Below are 19,002 nucleotides of genomic sequence, written 5' to 3' on the forward strand. Positions count from 1 at the left end.
AGAGGTAAGTGTAGAGATGGTAGAGGCCACAGAAGAAGTTTTGGTGGAAGAGGAGATCAAAGATCACAAGGAGAATCCAAACTTATTGAGCAAAGTGGGGATTCATATAGCAAGAGCAGCTATAAAGGAAGGGGATCTAGCAACCCAAGTAGAGGTAGATCTAGTGGACCAAGAAGGGGGTCCTACTTCTCCACCATGAAACGCTACAACTGTCAAAAGTTGGGGCACCCTGCCTATAGATGTCCACAGAAACCCACCTCATCATAGGGGGGTGAAAGAAGAGTGAATTATGTGCAAGAAAATGCAGCAAGTAGTAAGGCTCATGAAGTGAGCTTAGCATCAGAAGATGGGGAAAGTTTGATGATGAGAAGAGTCTTGATAAAAGAACCAATCAAGGAGGAACCTACTCAAAGGAGGTCATTGTTCAGAGTTAAGTGCAAAATAATGGGAAAGGTATGCAAGGTGATCATAGATTATGGATCCATAGATAACATAATCTCAAAAGAAGGAGTTGGTAAACTCAAACTTGAGAGAATCCCACACACACATCCCTATAGAGTCACATGGTTGAATAGGGAGCAGCATGTCCTTGTGAATGAACAAAAATGGGTAGAATTCACCATCGGAGGGTATCAAGATAAGATCCTATGTGACATTCTTCCAATGGATGCTTGCCATCTACTTCTTGGTAGACCTTGGAAATTTGACAGGAAAGCCATCCACAATGGGGAAAAGAACTCCTACTCTTTTCAGAAGAATGGAGTTACGTACAAAATTCAATCCATAAATGATGAGAAAGAGGGCAGCAAGTCAGCAAGTCAAAATGTTTTAATTGTGAATGAGAAAGAGTTTATAAGTACACTTGAAGAAAGTGAAGGAGTGGGATTTGCACTCATAGTGAAACCCAAGGAAGCAAAGATGGAAAAGAAAGTTGAGATACCATATGAGGTGTAGCAGATCCTTGATAACTTCAAAGAAATAATCAGTGATGGCACACTTGCAACCTTACCACCTCCTAGAGCCATTGGCCATCAAATTGATTTCATACCTGGAGCCTCTTCACCCAATAAGGCAGCCTATAAGATGACCCTTGAACAAAATGAAGAAGTAGCAAGACAAATACAAGAACTCTTAGACCAGGGGCCGATTAGGAAAAGCATTAGTCCTTGTGCAGTACCTACAGTGTTGGCACCTAAGAAGGGTGGAACATGGAGACTTTGCACATATTCTAGAGCCATAAACAAGATCACCATCAGATACAGATTTCCCATACCCAGGATAGAGGATTTGATGGATTGCTTGGGGGGTGCATGGTATTTTAGTAAGATTGACTTGAATAGTGGTTACCATCAGATAAGAATCAAAAAGGGTGATGAATGAAAGACATCTTTCAAAATGAATGAGGGTCTCTATGAGTGGCTTGTCATGCCATTTGGACTCTCTAATGCTCCCAGCACATTCATGAGACTCGTGAATGAATTTTTACATGATTTCATTGGCAAGTTTGTTGTTGTGTATTTAGATGATATTCTTATTTTCAGTAAAACTAAGGAAAAGCATTTGAAGCATTTAACTATTGTTTTAAGAAAGTTATCTGATGAACAACTAACCATTAATCTAGAAAAGTGTGATTTCTTGAAGCAAGAATTGGTCTATCTTGGTTTTTTTGTATCACGAGGCAATTTGAAAATGGATCAATTTAAAGTTGCAGCAATAACTAGTTGGCCAACTCCTAAAACAACTAGTGATGTCAGAAGCTTTCATGGTTAAGCACAATTTTATAGGAAATTCATCAGGGGATTCAGTGAGATTTGTGCCCATATGTTAGACACAATCAAAGGGGGTGTAAAGGTAAAGTTTAAGTGGACAGATGCAGCCAATAAAGGGTTTGAATTATTGAAAACTAAAGTAGCTTCTCAACTAGTGCTCGTTTTACCTAGTTTTGATAAACTTTTTACTATTGAATGTGATGCTAGCAATATTGTTGTAGGAGTTGTTTTAAGTCAGGACAATAGACCAGTTGCATTCTTTAGTGAGAAGTTAAATGATGCCAAGAAAAAGTACTCTTCCTATGATTTAGAACTTTATGCATTAGTCTAGGCACTTAGGAAATGAAGACACTATCTTCTTCCTAAAGAGTTTGTTGTATACACAAATAATCAGGCATTAAGTTTCTTGAACTCACAAGATAAACTGGATCATAGGCATGTTAAATGGGTAGCGTAATTTCAAGCTTACACTTTTACTCTTAAGCATAAGAAGGGTTAGTTGAATAAAGTAGTAGATGCTTTGAGTAGGAGGTTGTTAATTGTTCATGAGATTCAAGTACAGGGCATTGGTATTGATAGTTTTAAAGATATGTATCCTACTGATGATGATTTTGTTGAAGCTTATAAAGTTTGTCAAGATTTTGAGAATTATTTCCATGGTGCATATGTTGACTTCACTTTGCAGGATGGTATGTTATTCAGGGGTGGACAGTTATGTGTTCCAAAAGGTTCTATGAGAGAGAACCTCATTCAGGAGAAGCACAATGGGTGCTTAAGTGGACATTTTGGTCTCAACAAGACCTTGGAGTTGGTTCAAAGATTCTACTATTGGCCCAAGATGCAGAGAGACATCAGAAGGTATGTTGAGCAGTGTTTGGTATGTCAGAAAGAAAAAGGTAATTCCTCCAATGTTGGTTTATATCAGCCTCTTCCCATTCCACATAGGCCTTTGGATTGCATTAGTATGGATTTTGTGGTAGGATTACCTAGAACTCAAGCAGGATTTGATAGCATCTTTGTAGTAGTTGACAGATTTAGCAAGATGGCTCATTTTATTTCTTGTAAGACAACACATGATGCAAGTCATATTGCTTACTTTTTTTTCAAAGAAGTGTTAGAATACATGGTTTGCCTACTAGCATTATTTTAGATAGAGATGTGAAATTTCTTGGTCATTTCTGGAAAACATTGTGGAAGAGACTGGGTACTAATCTCTCTTTTGGTTCAGCTTATCATCCACAAACTATTGGCATTTTGATGATTATGTTGTGATTGTCATTAATGGACACACACTTGCTATGAAATCACTCTGTGAATGTATGAATTATGCTCAGTCGGTAATTGTTCCAAACCAGTATCATGTTGTAGTCTTTAGACTATTGATGTTATGAAGAAAGTGTTTACCGATCTCAAGTGGTATAAAGACCCAAGCGGCAGAGAGAGATCAAACGGTTTAAGGACCTCAAGTGGAGCGGAGTAAAGGAGCCAAAAGCAGCAGTTATCTTTTTCTCAGTCTTCAATTTTTGTCAACCGGTAATCTGTTAAACCGGTATTACTCTGAGTTACCAACCAGTAACCAGAAAAGTTGTATAAACCGGTAATACTCTATGATGAGTTACCAACCAGTATATTTTTGTGATGAGTTACCATCCACCGACACTTTGATGGTGAATTTGTACTATGTTATCAAATGTGTCTAGATACAATGAACCTAGGAACTTGCAATGTTATCCTATTGGACCGACATGAAATCAGATTCCTTTTTAGGACATCATGTCTAGGGTTTTGTATGTGTATGTATGAGAGTAGCTGTTAGGTTTTGGTGGTCTTTTTGAAGCTCTTGTATGTGCGATCTTAACTAAGAAGATCAAGTCTGTAGAGGGTGGATTTACTGAAGATTGAAGTAATGCTGAAGAGCATTAGCTATGAGCTACAATGGATCTAATCAAGCAGACTGTGCCATTTGCTAGATCAGTCACTTGTTGATTACTCACATCTTTGACAAGTCAGAAACCCTTAACCGGATAGGCCCAGAAAAGCCTTTGCAAATCCTCTAATAAGGTGGTTCACATCTATGGATCTGAAATCCTCTCACAAGGTAGTCTTTAATCGGACTTATCTCCTAACAGAGATTGAGATTCCTAATAGGATCCGTTCTGGTAAAGAACATTGTATGGCCTTAACCGGTCTGACCTTAACTGGTCTGGTTACTATTCTGCAGATAGTTACTTGTGAGTTTCATCTCACCATGGTTTTTCCCATTTGGGTTTCCACGTCAAAAATCTCTTGTGTTATGGTGATAGTGATTCTATGGGTGAATGCCTTATTTTCTATTTGATTTGCATGTGTGTTAACCAGTTTGTTTTTTAAACGGTTTTACTGGTTTACTGCCAGACTGTTAAAGTGTTTAAGTACAGTATTTTTTGGTATACTAATTCACCCCCCCCCCCTCTTAGTGTTCATCAATTGGTATCAGAGCTAGCCTTTCTATAAGTTTAACCACTTGGAAAGAGATATGGGGGAATACACTATGAGGGAACTTACTCATTGGCTCACTCAAACTGAGCAAGCCTATGATGAACTTAAGGTCAAATATAAGGCCTCTCAGGCAAAAAGAAGAGAGCATGCTAAAAAACTGATGGAGCTAACTGAAAACAGTTCTTCTGATGAAGCGCACATGGAAGCCCTAATTCAAGAAGTTGAAAAACTGAATGAGTCCAATGCCAACCTAAGAAGGGAAGTTGAAGGACTAACTATCAGAATGTGTCAAGTGCTTGAGAACCGGAGGAAAGCTGAAGTTCTGGTAAAAGACAAAGATCATGAGATCTCCAAGCTAAAGCAAGAGATCAGTGCACTTACCGCTCGTCTTCATGAAAGCAAAATGGAAAAAGAAGAAGTGTAAGGTGAACTAAACATGGCTATCTCTGAGAATGCAACCTTGAAGAAATCCAATGTTGCCATTTTCAAAGAACTGACTGAGTCAAAGGAAATACTTGCCAAATTCAATAAGAGCTCTGTCAAGCTAGAGCAAAAGCTTGAATCAACCAAACTGGTAAAGAATACCAATGGACTTGGTTTCTCTGAATATGAGGAAGGTGAGACCTCTGGAACAAAAAGTGGAGTGTCAAAGAAACAACTGGCATCAAAGGATAAAGGTAAGAAAAATTTCAAACCTATTTGCTTTAATTGTCTCAAGGAAGGACACACTGCTAATGTATGTAGAAGTAAGGCTTACAATAATTTTCCTTATTTTCTAAACGATAAGCCCAGACCCAATAGATTCAATGGAAATTGTTATGCATGCAACAAGTTTGGGCATAAAGCATTTGAATGCAGGTCTGTCATGCACAATACCGAAAGGTATCCTCAAAGGAGTCAAGGAGTTTTTCCTAAATCCTCTAAGAACTAGAACCCAAACTGGTTTAATACCTATAGTCATTAGTCAGGTAGCGGTGACTATCAAGCGGCAACCGGATGGAGAGCAATCTGTGTGATTTTTCATGGTCATGGTCACACTATTGCAACATGCAGAAGGAAGAATGGAAACATGAATAATGGACCTTGGAGAGCACCTGGAATGGTTTGCTATCACTGAAACAAACTGGGTCATGCAACAAGATTCTGCAGAGCAAGAAAGAGTATATCGGATGATTTACCAGTCACTCTGGAAGGAAAGATTGATATTGAAATTGTTCAAGCATATATGAAGAAAACTTGGAAGAAGAAGCCAAAAGAAGTGATTCAAGTAGAACCGATTTCTGCACCTAGTGTGGAAGTTGTTGAACCAGCAAACTAAGCATCAGAAAAGCTTAGGGGGAGAAAACGATGAAATATCATGAACCCCCGGTTTACACCAGTAAAAGACCTCAACCTGTATGTGATACATGTCAATTGACAAAAGACTGGAAACGGTAAAAGAAAAATTAGGGTTTACGCCCTAATAGTGGAGCATTTATTGTGGTAGGTGAAGAACTTGTTTAAATGAATTTTTCAAAGTCATTTTTCACTTATCAATTCACGAGCGAAGAAGTTTTCAAGCACAGAGTGAAGAAAAGCGATTTGGATTGCAATTCAAAGAATCTATCAAAATCCTGAGGAAGAATCAAAAGCAAACATCTATTGGTGAAGTGTAGAACACAAAGCGGTATTTCAGCAACCAAAGGAGTGTGTAGCAAAGTTTAAATTGCGAGCCCTAAATTTTGACTTTCGAAGGTATTTTTCAAAATTCTTTGTTTATCATGGCTTCCGCATCTCATACTAGTTCTAGTGTACCTGTTGATACTGTAGACTTCATTCAACGGAAGGCAAAATACAATGCCCTATCTCAAATACCCGCTGGTGTTATAGTGGAGGAAGGCATTTCCGATTACATTGATTGTAAGATTGAAGATCTAGGATCTTTGATGATCCATTCTCAGTTGAGTTTGTTCTGTGGGAAAGACAAAAAGATTAAACCGGAATTTAGCATTCTGGAAAAGAAGAAACTTCACAATGTTGTCTATTTCCTTGAAGAATTTTCAAATGATCACATCCGCATTATTATGAGCAGAGTACACGGTGATAAAATGTACGTAGAGTGGATGCATGATATTACACAGGAAGCAATTCATGCCATCACTGATTCCTGCAACGTCAGTGAAGTGCCAGCCCTAAGGAAGATCAACAAGACGGAAATGACCAAGCTCACCGGTTCTATGAGCGATTCACGAGGAATGACTGTCAATTCCATCAAGGACGATCTGGTCAAATATGCGTGTATGGTGATAAGATATCGGACGTTCCATGCCAGCAGAATCAACTATGTCTCTGCTGCAGCAATAAATGTCGCCTACAGGATGATCAAGGAAGATGCATCGTTTGATCTATGCACTGGTATGCAAAGACAACTTCTGTTGAATCGCAAGTTGATCAAACAGGACAATGCCCTGAAATTTAAGTTTGGACAACTATTGGTTGGGTTGTTCTTCTCCTTCCAAGGCTATTTTCTAGGAGTAGGTGGTATTTAGTGGTCCGCTGACTAACCGGTGACAAAGAAAATCAAGAAAAGCCTACAAGCGGTAGGAATCGGTCATCTGCAAGTGCTGAACAAATATTTTGATGAGTTCAGATGCTAAATGAACCAAAGATTAAGAATATCTGGTGATATTGTCAAGAAGTATAAGGAGGACAACTGCTTCACCATCAAAGTTGATGAGTGCATAATGGAGGCGGTTAAGCCTAGACAGGAATAAGTGGAACCGATGGGATATGAGGTAATGTATGACATGTTAGATGGGTGTGCATCTACCCTAATCACCTCGCCCCTTGATCCAAAGGAAAAGAGAATCGGCACCTATTTGGAAAGGGTTACACCGGTTCAAGAACCCTCAGTAAAGAAGGCAAAGGCAGTGTCATCATCATCGGCACCAGTTACCACAGGAAGTCCCAAAGTGACCAAGCAGTCACCAACAAAGAAGAAACCGGAAGCGGCACCCGCCAAAGTCTTTGAGAGGAAGTGGAAGACAAAAAGAAATACACCAAACTCAGAGGACACTGTCTCTGAAGAACAGCCTAAAAAGACTAGGAAAACGAGGAAAAAGACAAAGAGTGAACCGGTAACATCTGCACCGATAAATATTGATATTTCCTCTTACAAACCTTTGACACATTGTCAAAGAACAATTAAGAATATTAGAAGAAAAGTACTTGGTGATTTGAAAGAGTTCTTTGATGATTTTAACGATGATGAAAAGAAGGAAGTTGAACAAGAAGTTATCAATTATTTATGTATTAATGACCGGTGGCCATCAGAAATTAGATCTAAGACGCCTGATTCTTTGTATAATTCTTTAGATAACAAGTGGCGCATTGCCATAGAAAAGGAATAAGAAATAAGAGAGGAAGTATTTGCACAATACTTTCCTGATGTGCCTAAAACAGAACTATATGAAGTTGTGGAGAGATATAAGGGCCTCTTCTTCATAAGAAGAAGAAGACTCATGTTATTGGAAGGAAAAGTTCCAGAAGTGGTCAAAGATACCCACTCCCTTGCTCAATCAGCTTTAAGAATGCATGAAGTGGTTGAAGCAAATAGGAAAGTTGAGCAAGAACCAAAAATCATTCAACCAAATGAAGTATATGACAATGAAGGAGAACCGGTCACTACTCAATTGGACCCGATTGATGTTTATGCCTTGAACAGTGAAAATGTTACTCCAGATGCACCAACAGAAATAGAAGGTCGGGAGAAACAAGAGGAAGACAAGAGAAAACAGGCAGAGAGAGAGAAGAAGAAACAGGAGGAAGAAAATAGAAAACAGGAAGACATGGAAAAGAAGCAAAAGGAAGAAGAGAAGAAAAAAGCAGAAGAGGAGAGAAAAGAGGAAGAAAAGAAAAAGGAAGAGGAGAAGAGGAAACTAGAAGAGGAAAAGAAAAGAAAGGAAGAGGAGAAGAAGAAACAAGAGGAAGAAAAGAAGAAGAAGGAAGCGGAATAGGAAAAGGAGAAGAAAAAGGAAGAGGAGAAGAGAAAGGAGCAAGAGAAGAAGAAGCAGGAAGAAGAGAAGAAGAAGAAGGATGAAGAGGAAGAGAAGCGGAAAGAAGAGGAGAAAAAGAAGGCAAAAGAGGACAAGAAAAGAGCTAAAGAGAAAGAGGGAGCAGCACAGAGCACTCAGATGGAGACCCCAAAGGCAACCGGTAGTCAAGCCAAACCAGCTGACATTACCAGTCCAATTGACCTCCAGTCTGCAAACGAATCAGAGTTGCTACAGAGCATTAAGCTTGCTTAAGAACGCTTGGAAGTAATAAGGAGGAAGAAAGAGCTAGATGTGATCCAAGCTACAGTGGACACTCTTACCTATTTGATACCTGGTACCAACCTCCCCAGTATCGATTCCTCTCTTGTACAATTAAAGCTCTTATGCATAGTTGTAGAAGACCAGGTGGAAAGCCTAGAAGAGGTTGCAGAAGCAAATGCCAAGAAGGAGCATCAAAAGGCTCTGGACACTTTCTTAGTGAAAAAGTTAACAGAGATCCAGTCTGATCTACAGAAGGCACAGAAGGACATTAGAGATGCAATGGATGAGGGCAAACTATTGCTAAGTACGATATGTCAACCTCATTTATTTTGTGATGATGTGCTTGCTCAGAAAGCCAAATTGCAATCTGATATGCAGTCATTTATAAGCACCTTCAAGATGTCATATGATTCCTTCTCCACATATGGAAAAACCGCTCACCAGTTTCAACTCTAGTCTACAAGATTAGAGGCGGAGATAAGCAACCAGACATGTAATTTGCAAGAACTTCAACTGGTCCTACTACCAAGACTGCAAATTCTTTAGAAATTCTATCTAAATCTGGATTCCCTAACGGTCACTCAAGAGATGAGTACCTTGGATGTCATGGAAGAGCAGGTATATCAGATGCAAACGGAGAATGAGGTTGCTACCTCATTGCTTGAATCATGGTCTTTATCCATGAATACATTTATGCAGGATTTTAAATCAGTTTTTGACAAGTTTCACTCTTTATTGTCATAAACTTTTTAAATCAGTTTTTAATGCTAATGGAATAGGGGTTTTTTCAACTGTACTTTGTCATTGTTGGCAAAGGGGGAGTAGTATTTTGTATTTAAAATTTTGATGCATGCTATGCATACTTTCATGTTTATCTCAGTAAGGAAGTAGTATACATTGTATTTTCTGCAAAAGGGATAGTGTATATGCTTAGGGGGAGTAATTTTGCTTATGGCATAATTTTGTTGTAAAACACTTAGATGTCAAAATTTTTCCTAAGTGTTGTCATAAATGCCAAAGGGGGAAATTGTTGGCATTTTGATGATTATGATGTGATTGTCATTGATGGATATACACTTGCTATGAGATCACTTTGTGAATGTATGAATTATGCTCAACCAGTAATTGTTCCAAACCGGTATCATGTTGTAGTCTTTAGACTATTGATGTTATGAAGAAAGTGTTTACCGATCTCAAGCAGTATAAAGACCCAAGTGGTAGAGAGAGATCAAATGGTTTAAGGACCTCAAGTGGAGCAGAGCAAAGGAGCCAGAAGCAGCAGTTATCTTTTTCCCAGTCTTCAATTTTTGTCAACTGGTAATCTGTTAAACAGTGGTTTACTTTGAGTTACCAAACGATAGCCGAAAAAGTTGTATAAACTGATAATACTCTATGATGAGCTACCAACCGGTATATTTTTGTGATGAGTTACCATCCACCAACACTTTGACGGTGATTTTGTGTCGTGTTATCAAATGTGTCTAGATTCAATTAACCTAGGAACTTGCAATGTAATCCTATTGGACCGACATGAAATCAGATTCCTTTTTAGGACATCATGTCTAAGGTTTTGTATGCGTATGTATGAGAGTAGTCGTTAGGTTTTGGTGGTCTTTTTGAAGCTCTTGTATGTGCGATCTTAACTGAGAAGATCAAGTCTATAGAGGGCGGATTTACTGAAGATTGAAGTAATGTTGAAGAGCATTAGCTATGAGCTACAATGGATCTAATCAAGCAGATTGTGCCATTTGCTAGATTAGTCACTTTTTGATTACTCATCTTCGACAAGTCGGAAACCCTTAACTGGGTAGGCCCAGAAAAGCCTTTGCAAATCCTCTAACAAGGTGGTTCACATCTATGGATCTGAAATCCTCTCACAAGGTAGTCTTTAATCGGACTTATCTCCTAACAAAGATTGAGATTCCTAACATGATCTGTTATGGTAAAGAACATTGTATGGCCTTAATCGGTCTGACCTTAACCAGTCTGGTTACTATTCTACAGATAGTTACTTGTGAGTTTCATCTCATCGTGGTTTTTCCCATTTGGGTTTCCATGTCAAAATCTCTTGTGTTATGGTGATTGTGATTCTATGGGTGAATTCCTTATTTGCTATTTGGTTTGCATGTGTGTTAACTGGTTTGTTTGTTAAACTGTTTTACCGGTTTACTACCAGATTGTTAAAGTGTTTAAGTACAGTATTTTTTGGTATACTAATTCACACCCCCCCCCTCTTAGTATTCATCACAAACTGATGGCCAAACTAAGGTTATGAATAGGTCTCTTGGAAACTTGCTTAGGTGTTTGACAAAGGAATATGGACAGAGTTGGGATCAGCTCATTCATCAAGCAGAATATGCCTACAATGATAGTGTCAACCGATCTACAGGTGAAAGCCCTTTTGAAGTTGTTTATGGTATGCATCCAAGGGGTATAATGGAGTTGAGAGATATAGCTAACTTTTAGCCTAAGAGTGGAACAGCAGATGACATGGCTCAATCCATGAAAGAGGTTCATGAGCAAGTAAGGAAGGCTCTTCAGGATACCTCCCAAAAAGTCAAGGAAAGAGTGGATGCTACAAAGAGAGATGTTCAGTTTTCTGTAGGAGATTATGTGATGGTTCATTTGAACAAGGAAAGGCTGCAAAAAGGAGTTCCAAGAAAACTTCAGATGAGGAGAATAGGCCCTTGAAAAATCTTGGCTAAGTATGGGTCTAATGCTTACAAAGTTGATTTGCCTACTGATATTGCTTTGTCTCCCATTTTTAATGTTGCAGATTTGATTGCTTTCAAGGGGAAACCACCTGAGGAGGTTCAAAGGGTTTCAAATTTTACACAATCCCTTTCTGATCTTTCTTTACCTCCTCTCTCTATTCCTCAAGCAGAATAGGTTCTAGACTCCAGGGTTCTCAAGAAGACAAGGAATCACACCTATATGGAGCACCTACTCAAATGGAAGGATAAGCCTCTCTCAGAGGCCACATGGATACCTAAAGCTGACTTTCAAAAGGCTGGAATACCTTCTTCTTTGCTACCTAAGGATTCACATGACTTCTTTGTCTTTGGGGGAGTATGGTGCAGGAGCACCTGGTTGAGTAAAAACTCTCCTTTTTGAGTAATTCATTCTTTATTGTTTGTAATGTCTTGTGGTAGGTTTTTGATGTTTTTTTAGGTTGTTTTGTGTCTTTTCAAGTGGTTTTGATCTCATTTTGTGCTTGAGAGATCAAGTTTTGTCTTTCTAGCCTTAAGTTGTCAAGTTTTGCCTCCTAGGCCAAAAATGGGTAAATTTGTGAGAAGTGCCTTATAGGCTTAAGAATGTTTGTGAAAGAATTGAGACATGTTGTTAAATTTATTTCAAGTATGTTTAAGTGTTTAAGAGATTTGGTGTAGTAAAGGGGAGCAAAAATGTCATTTTCTGCAACAAAAGTTGCTCACCTTGTTAAAAAGTTGTCATTTTTAAGTCAAAAATGTACAAAAGCAATCCTACAGCTATATGTCCATACATGAAATCATAAATAACTTAAAAAACCTTTAAATAGACCACCCTCTTCCTTGTATAGGGTTGGCAGATGTGAAATCAAAGTTATTCTCAATAAAAGAAGCACAAATTCTGGTTTTTATGGCAGTTTGAACTTGTTTGGTTGTATCAGTCCGTGCTAATCTGACTTCTTCAATACTGTACTTGTTGAGAAGTTTTTTTTTTGTTAACTCAAAACAATTAATGTAATTGGTTCCTTGTTCTTGCATTCTAAAGAGAGTTGTGTTTATTTACTTCAGTTTTGTTACTCCTCTGCCCTGTTAAGGGTTTGTGCTTCATAATGGGTCAACTTGACTAAAAACCTCATTGGGATCCCATGGAGGGACTTGGTTAATTTGATGAGAGTTTTTATAGTGTATATCTTTTCTTGTTTGGTCAGGGTTATGCACAAAGAGTTTGTGTGAGATCATACTAGACAAGCTAAGTGAGTACCTTGACTAGTAGATTGAAATTATGAGCAAAATATTGCTCTCAAAGTCTATTTGAGATAACAACATTGGAAAAAGGTCTTCACCTTTCCTATGAATAATTTGAATAAATTTGGATCTCCATGAGAAACTATCTTGCCCTTGAAAATTGAATCAAACTGTTAGGACATCGGGTTCCCTGTTTTTGGAGATTTAAGTGGTTTTGGCACCAAAATTGTCTCTAAAGCTTTCTATGCATGGAGAATTAGCCATATTTGTTCAATACAGAGTTAACTTACTATTTGAAGGTTTATTTATGCTATGGTGCAAGCATTTTGGAATTCCTAACCCACTATTATGCAGCAAAGATAGTGAAAAGCAGTGAAAACAGTGAAAATGATTGTTTTTGTCACCTTCTACAGCTAGTATGCTAAGTGTTTGGCAAAATAACAAGTGGTAACTATTTGGACAATGTTATCCAAGGTGTGACAGGTTCTATTTGTTAGTTTAGGGCCTTGGTTTGTGAAGGAGTTGTGTATCTAACATTGCAAGCTTGAAAACCTCTTGAAACCCTACAAAAGTGCCATAAATGGTGGACAGTCCTTATTTTACCTTGGCAGTGGTCCAAACCATGAAAATCAATTAGTTTGGAGGTTTTTTGAATGTTCCAAGCCAACTTCCATGGTGGGGTAAAGCATCATTTCCTCCTACAAGCAATTTTCATCCAATTAGCCCTCCACGAGCTAGTAGCCCTTTTTAGGGCCCACACACACAAAACATGGAACCCAATTACCTTGAGCTCATTGGGTTTGGAGAGATCTTTGAAGGATAGTCCCAAACAATGAAGAAACCTTAAGAAACCTCTATTACATCCTTGTGAAGCAATTTTGGGTTTTGAGACCTAGGAAGTTGGGTTTGAGCAAGTCAATCAAGGAAGCCAAAACAACAAAATGAAGCAAGCTTTTGAACAAAACTTTTACCTAGTTTCCTAAAACCATTTAGAGGAGCTTATAATGTCAGAGAATAGTCAATGCCCAAAGGACAAAGGAATGTGTTGGAAAGAATGTAATGTTTTAACATGATGAATAGTGGATGAGTAAGGGTATGAGCTCACTCTAAAAGGGAGTTTGTTTGGGGAACTATGCATGAGGTGCTTAGCATTATAACCTCAAATTGATTTTGCAAACATATATGATAGTCACAAACAAGTCTTTTGGAAACCAATTGACCCATTGGACCTAATTCACCTTGTTGAGTACTTTCCTAGAAGGCTCCCTATCAGTGGCCCTGGTAGAATTAAAAGTTTTCAAGGTAATAGATATTTTATGCTAATCATTGATGATTATTCTAGAATGATGTGGGTTACTTTTCTAAGGGAGAAATTTAGGCTTTTGAAAAGTTTAAAATCTTTAAATCTAAAGTGGAGACTGAGATGGGATTGAAGATTAAATGTTTAATGTCATATCATAGTGAATAATTCACATCCGGTGAGTTTAATAACTTTTGTGAGAAGCATGGTATAAGGAGACAATTTTCTGCTCCCTGGACACCTCAACAAAATTGAGTTGTGGATAGAAAGAACAAAACTATCTTGGATGTTGCTAGAATATTGATGATGGAAGCTAGTCTACCTCATATCTACTGTAGAGAAACAGTGAGCACAATAGTTTATACATTCAACAAAGTACATATCAAAGGAGAAGCCAGTAAGACACCTTATGAATTATGGTTTGGCAATACACCTACAATTCAGTATTTTAGAATCTTTGGTAGTAAATGTTATATCAGGAGAGATGATATCATTGGCAAATTTGATTCTAGATGTGATGAAGGAATTTTTCTTGGTTATTATAATGAAAGCAAAGCATATAGATGTTATAACAAGAGATTGCAGAGAATTGTGGAGAGCGCTAATGTCAAGGTGGATGAGCTGAATAGAAGTCAAATCGGAGTTTATGAGCAAGAACTGGCAGTGAAAATGATCATAACTAAACCAATAACACCTTTACTAGAGTAAAATGTTGAACCTGTTAGTCTAGCAGTATCAGAAAATTCAACAATAACTGAAGAACTAAGAAGAGGAACAGAGAGTCAGAAGACTCCTAGGTATGTGAGATTGAATAATTCATAAGATCGGATCATTGGGAATAAGAATAATGGAGTGATGACAAGATTTGTGTGGCCCTGCTAGAGTTAAAAAATTTCAAGGTGATAGATAGTTTATTCTAATCATTGATGATTATTCTAGAATGATGTGGGTTACTTTTCTAAGTGAGAAATCTGAGGCTTTTGAAAAGTTTAAAATCTTTAAAGCTAAAGTTGAGACTGAGACAGGATTCAAGATTAAATGTTTAAGGTCAGATCATGGTGGAGAATCCACATCCGGTGAGTTTAATAACTTTTGTGAGAGGCATGGCATAAGGAGACAATTTTCTGCTCCCCAAACACCTCAGCAAAATGGAGTTGTGGAAAGGAAGAACATAACTATCTTGGATGTTGCTAGAACCATGATGATGGAAGCTAATCTACCTCATATCTACTGGAGAAAAGCAATGAGCACAATATTTTATACATTCAACATAGTACATATCAAAGGAGAAACCGCTAAGACACCTTATGAATTATGGTTTGGCAATAAACCTATAGTTAAGTATTTCAGAATCTTTGGTAGTAAATTTTATATCAGGAGAGATGATATCATTGTAAAATTTCATCCTAGATGTGATGAAGGAATATTTCTTGGTTATTCTAATGAAATAAAAGCATATAGATGTTATAACAAGAGATTGTAGAGAATTGTGGAGAGTGCTAATGTCAAGGTGGATGAGCTAAATAGAAGTCAAATTAGAGATTATGAGAAAGAACTAGCAGTGGAAATAATCATAACTGAATCGGTAACACCTTTACCGAAACAGAATATTGAACCAGTTAGTCTGACAGTATTAGAAAATTCAACAGTAACTGAAGAACCGGGAAGAGGAACAGAGAGTCAAAAGACTCCTAGGTATGTGAGATTGAATCATTGATAAGATCAGATCATTGGGGATAAGAACAATGGAGTGATGACAAGAAGGAGATTGGCAACTAATGAGGTATGTTTAATTTCACAAGTTGAACAGGTATAAGTAATTGAAGCATGTAAAGATGAATGTTGGTTGAAAGCTATGGAAGAAGAATTAGATCAGATAGAGAAGAATAGCACATATACTTTAGTTCCCCGGTGTAAAAAATAGAATTTTATTGGAACTAAATGGGTTTTTATAAATAAATTGAATGAAGATGGACAAGTTGTAAGGAACAAAGCTAGATTGGTTTGTAAAGGATATTCTTAGAAGGAAGGATTTGATTATGGTGAAACTTTTGCACCAGTAGCTAGGATTGAAGCTGTAAGATTATTTCTTGCCTATGCTGCACATAAAAACTACAAGGTTTATGTTAAGTGTGCATTTTTGAATGGGGATCTTGATGAGGAATTTTATATTGAGCAACCTGATGGTTTTTCACTTTTAGATGATAAAAACATGGTTTGCAGGTTAAGGAAATCCTTATATGGATTGAAACGGGCACCTAGAGATTGGTATGCAAGGTTAGATAAATATCTTTTGAAGCTTGGTTTTACTAAAGGTAATGCTAACAGTAATCTATATTATAAGGTCACTAATGATGATATACTGATTATTGAAGTTTTTGTTGATGACATTATTTTTGGAGGTGAAGATAAGTTGTGCATGGAATTTTCTAAAAATATGGAGAAAGAATTTGAAATGTCTATGATTAGGGAAATGAAATTTTTCTTAGGTTTGCAGATTACTCAGACTGATAAACGTATTTTCATCTGTCAAACTAAGTATGCTAGGGAATTGTTGAAGAAATTTGGTATGAAAGATTCTAAACCGGTAAGTACTCTTATGGTTACAAGTGATAAATTGACAAGGAAAGATGTTTTTGCACCGGTAAATCCTACAAGATACAAGTCTATGATTGGAGGTATGTTATATTTGACTCAGACTAGGCCTGACACAATGAATGTTATTTTTATTGCATCTAGATATCAAAGTGATCCTAGAGAGAATCATGAGAGTGTTGTGAAAAGAATTTTTAGATACTTGCAAGGTACATCTGAATATGGTTTGTGGTACCCTAAGGATGATGACTTTATTTCATGTGCATATACAGATGTAGATTGGGTAGGTGATGTTGATGACCGGAAAAGCACTTCCAGTGGAGCTTTCTTTCTTGGAAAGAAGTTGGTTTCATGGATCAGCAAGAAACAATCATGTACTTCTTTATCTACTATTGAAGCTGAGTATGTTGTTGTTGCTACTTTTTGTACACAAGTTCTATGGATGAAGTAAATGTTGAAGGATATTAAATTGCATTGCACTGGACCGATAGTTATTCACTGTGATAACTCTGCTAGTATTCACATATCAAAGAATCTGGTATTTCACTCTAAGACAAAGCACATATCTATCAAGTATAACTTTTTGAAGGAGAAGGTGGAAGAAAATAAAGTTAGACTAGTTTATATGAACACTAAAGAGCATATTGCAGATATTTTCACTAAACCTTTGCCTAAAGTATCATTTGAGTACCTGAGAGACAGGTTAGGGGTTTCTGCCCCTTCAACAAAGAACTGGTTGATGTTATTTGGCATCAATATGGTATGCATTATCAGAGATATCATTCATTCCAACATTTATGTGGGGATGTTATTGCTTAGGGGGAGTAGTTAGCTTTGTGATTCAGTGATTTTGGTTTTTGCTTTGATATTTTTGTCAGATTTTTGGCATTGATGTCAAAGGGGGAGAGATTTATGTGAAAAATAGAGCTTTACAGAGATATCATTCACAGGGGGAGTTTGGTCTTTGTTTCAAAACTTCATTGCTATGTCTTTGTGTGGGAGATTGTTGGTTGTCTTCCATTAGGGGAGACTTGTTTGGCATTTCTTGGTACTTGGATGTTTTTCACATCTAGTGTTGCCTTCAATGCCAAAGGGGGAGATTTTTGGCCATTTAGAGGTATTGATTATGTGTTGCATTGATGTTTTGTCGTTGATGTCAACACTACTTGTTTTAGTTGCTTTACCAACATCCTTCTAGTCCCGGTAGGCTGTTTGGTTTCTGGTTGGATTGGATCATTATAATCCGGTATGATTGGGTTATGGAATTGGCTTATTCATGCTACTTTGGTTCATGTTCAGTCAATTGGTTTTGATCTGGTGATCGGATGCTATCATGTTTGCTAGCAAGCTTGGTCTGTGGTTCCGGCGAGGGTTTCACCGGTAGAGCTTTGATGAAGATCTTTGATGATATGCATAAGTGGTGTTGGTGCGGCTTCTAGTGGAGATTCGGGATGATGATGGTGATCATGTTCAAGACTTGGTGGATTGAGATCATTGTTTTAGTGTGTATGGACCTATATTGGGTCCCGGTGTATCTAGGTTATGGACTGGCTTAATGTAACGTGCAGATTGGACCTCTCGATGTGTTTCTGAGATGTCTTATGGGTTGGATATTATTTGTTTGGTCTTAGGCTGAAATGTTTTGTAATTATGTAATTATATTATTGTTTGGTGGCGGACCTTATTGTTTATGGTCGAGGGTTTGTATATATATGATGTAAGATCTCATTGTAGATCATCATGGGAAAGGGATATGGATAAGTAGTGAGCGAATAATGTAATAATCATTCAGGTAGAGGATTTGGTCAATCATTGGTGATCAAGTTGGGTTTATGTAAGAGGATTTAGTCCTCTGGTATTGAGCTTAACCAGAACTATATTCAGGCATAGGAGATGTTATCTCTGTAATTCATTCATTCTTCCAGATTGCAGTCTAGATTTCTATGTAGTCAGTGAGACTCCTTTTGTGATGAGTAGTGCGCTCTAGGTTGTTGGCATTCCTGCAAGTGTAGAAGTGCAGGCCCCTCAATTATAATTCACATACTTACTACATAAGTATTATCTGATTGTGGGTAGGCTTCCCACCATGGTTTTTCCCTTTACCGGGTTTTCTATGTACAAATCTTGGTGTCATGTGGATGGTATTTATTCTCTTATTTTTGTTTATACTTAATTAGTTTATCTGCTATTTCAGTATTTGGTTTATGCATTCCGGTATTGATATTTTGGGTTCTAGTATTAAAGTTTTAATTGCTAAATGTTCCGGTAATCTGAGACAATTGATTCACTCCCTCCCCTCTCAGTTGTCTTCTAATTATTTGAACTGTCTAGCAAGTTCTTGTGTAGCCTGTGCCTAAAGAGTTGTTGCTGCCAAAATCTTCTCAGTCGGTGACATCTTATGGTAGAATTTGTCAAAACTTATAGAAATTTGTGGTAAATTCTCTTTAGCCATGGCAAAAGTGTCAATTGCCAAGGCGGTAGAGAGATCCACCATGTCTCCTTACTCTTATCAGTCGAAGAGATAACCTTTGTGTCCTTTAGCTCTTGTGCACTGGTGGCTTTGCCACTTGGTGCCTCACCCAAAATTTAAGAATCCTCTACACCTATATCCT

Source organism: Cryptomeria japonica, chromosome 3, assembly GCF_030272615.1.
Source record: "Cryptomeria japonica chromosome 3, Sugi_1.0, whole genome shotgun sequence".
Taxonomy (NCBI): domain Eukaryota; kingdom Viridiplantae; phylum Streptophyta; class Pinopsida; order Cupressales; family Cupressaceae; genus Cryptomeria; species Cryptomeria japonica.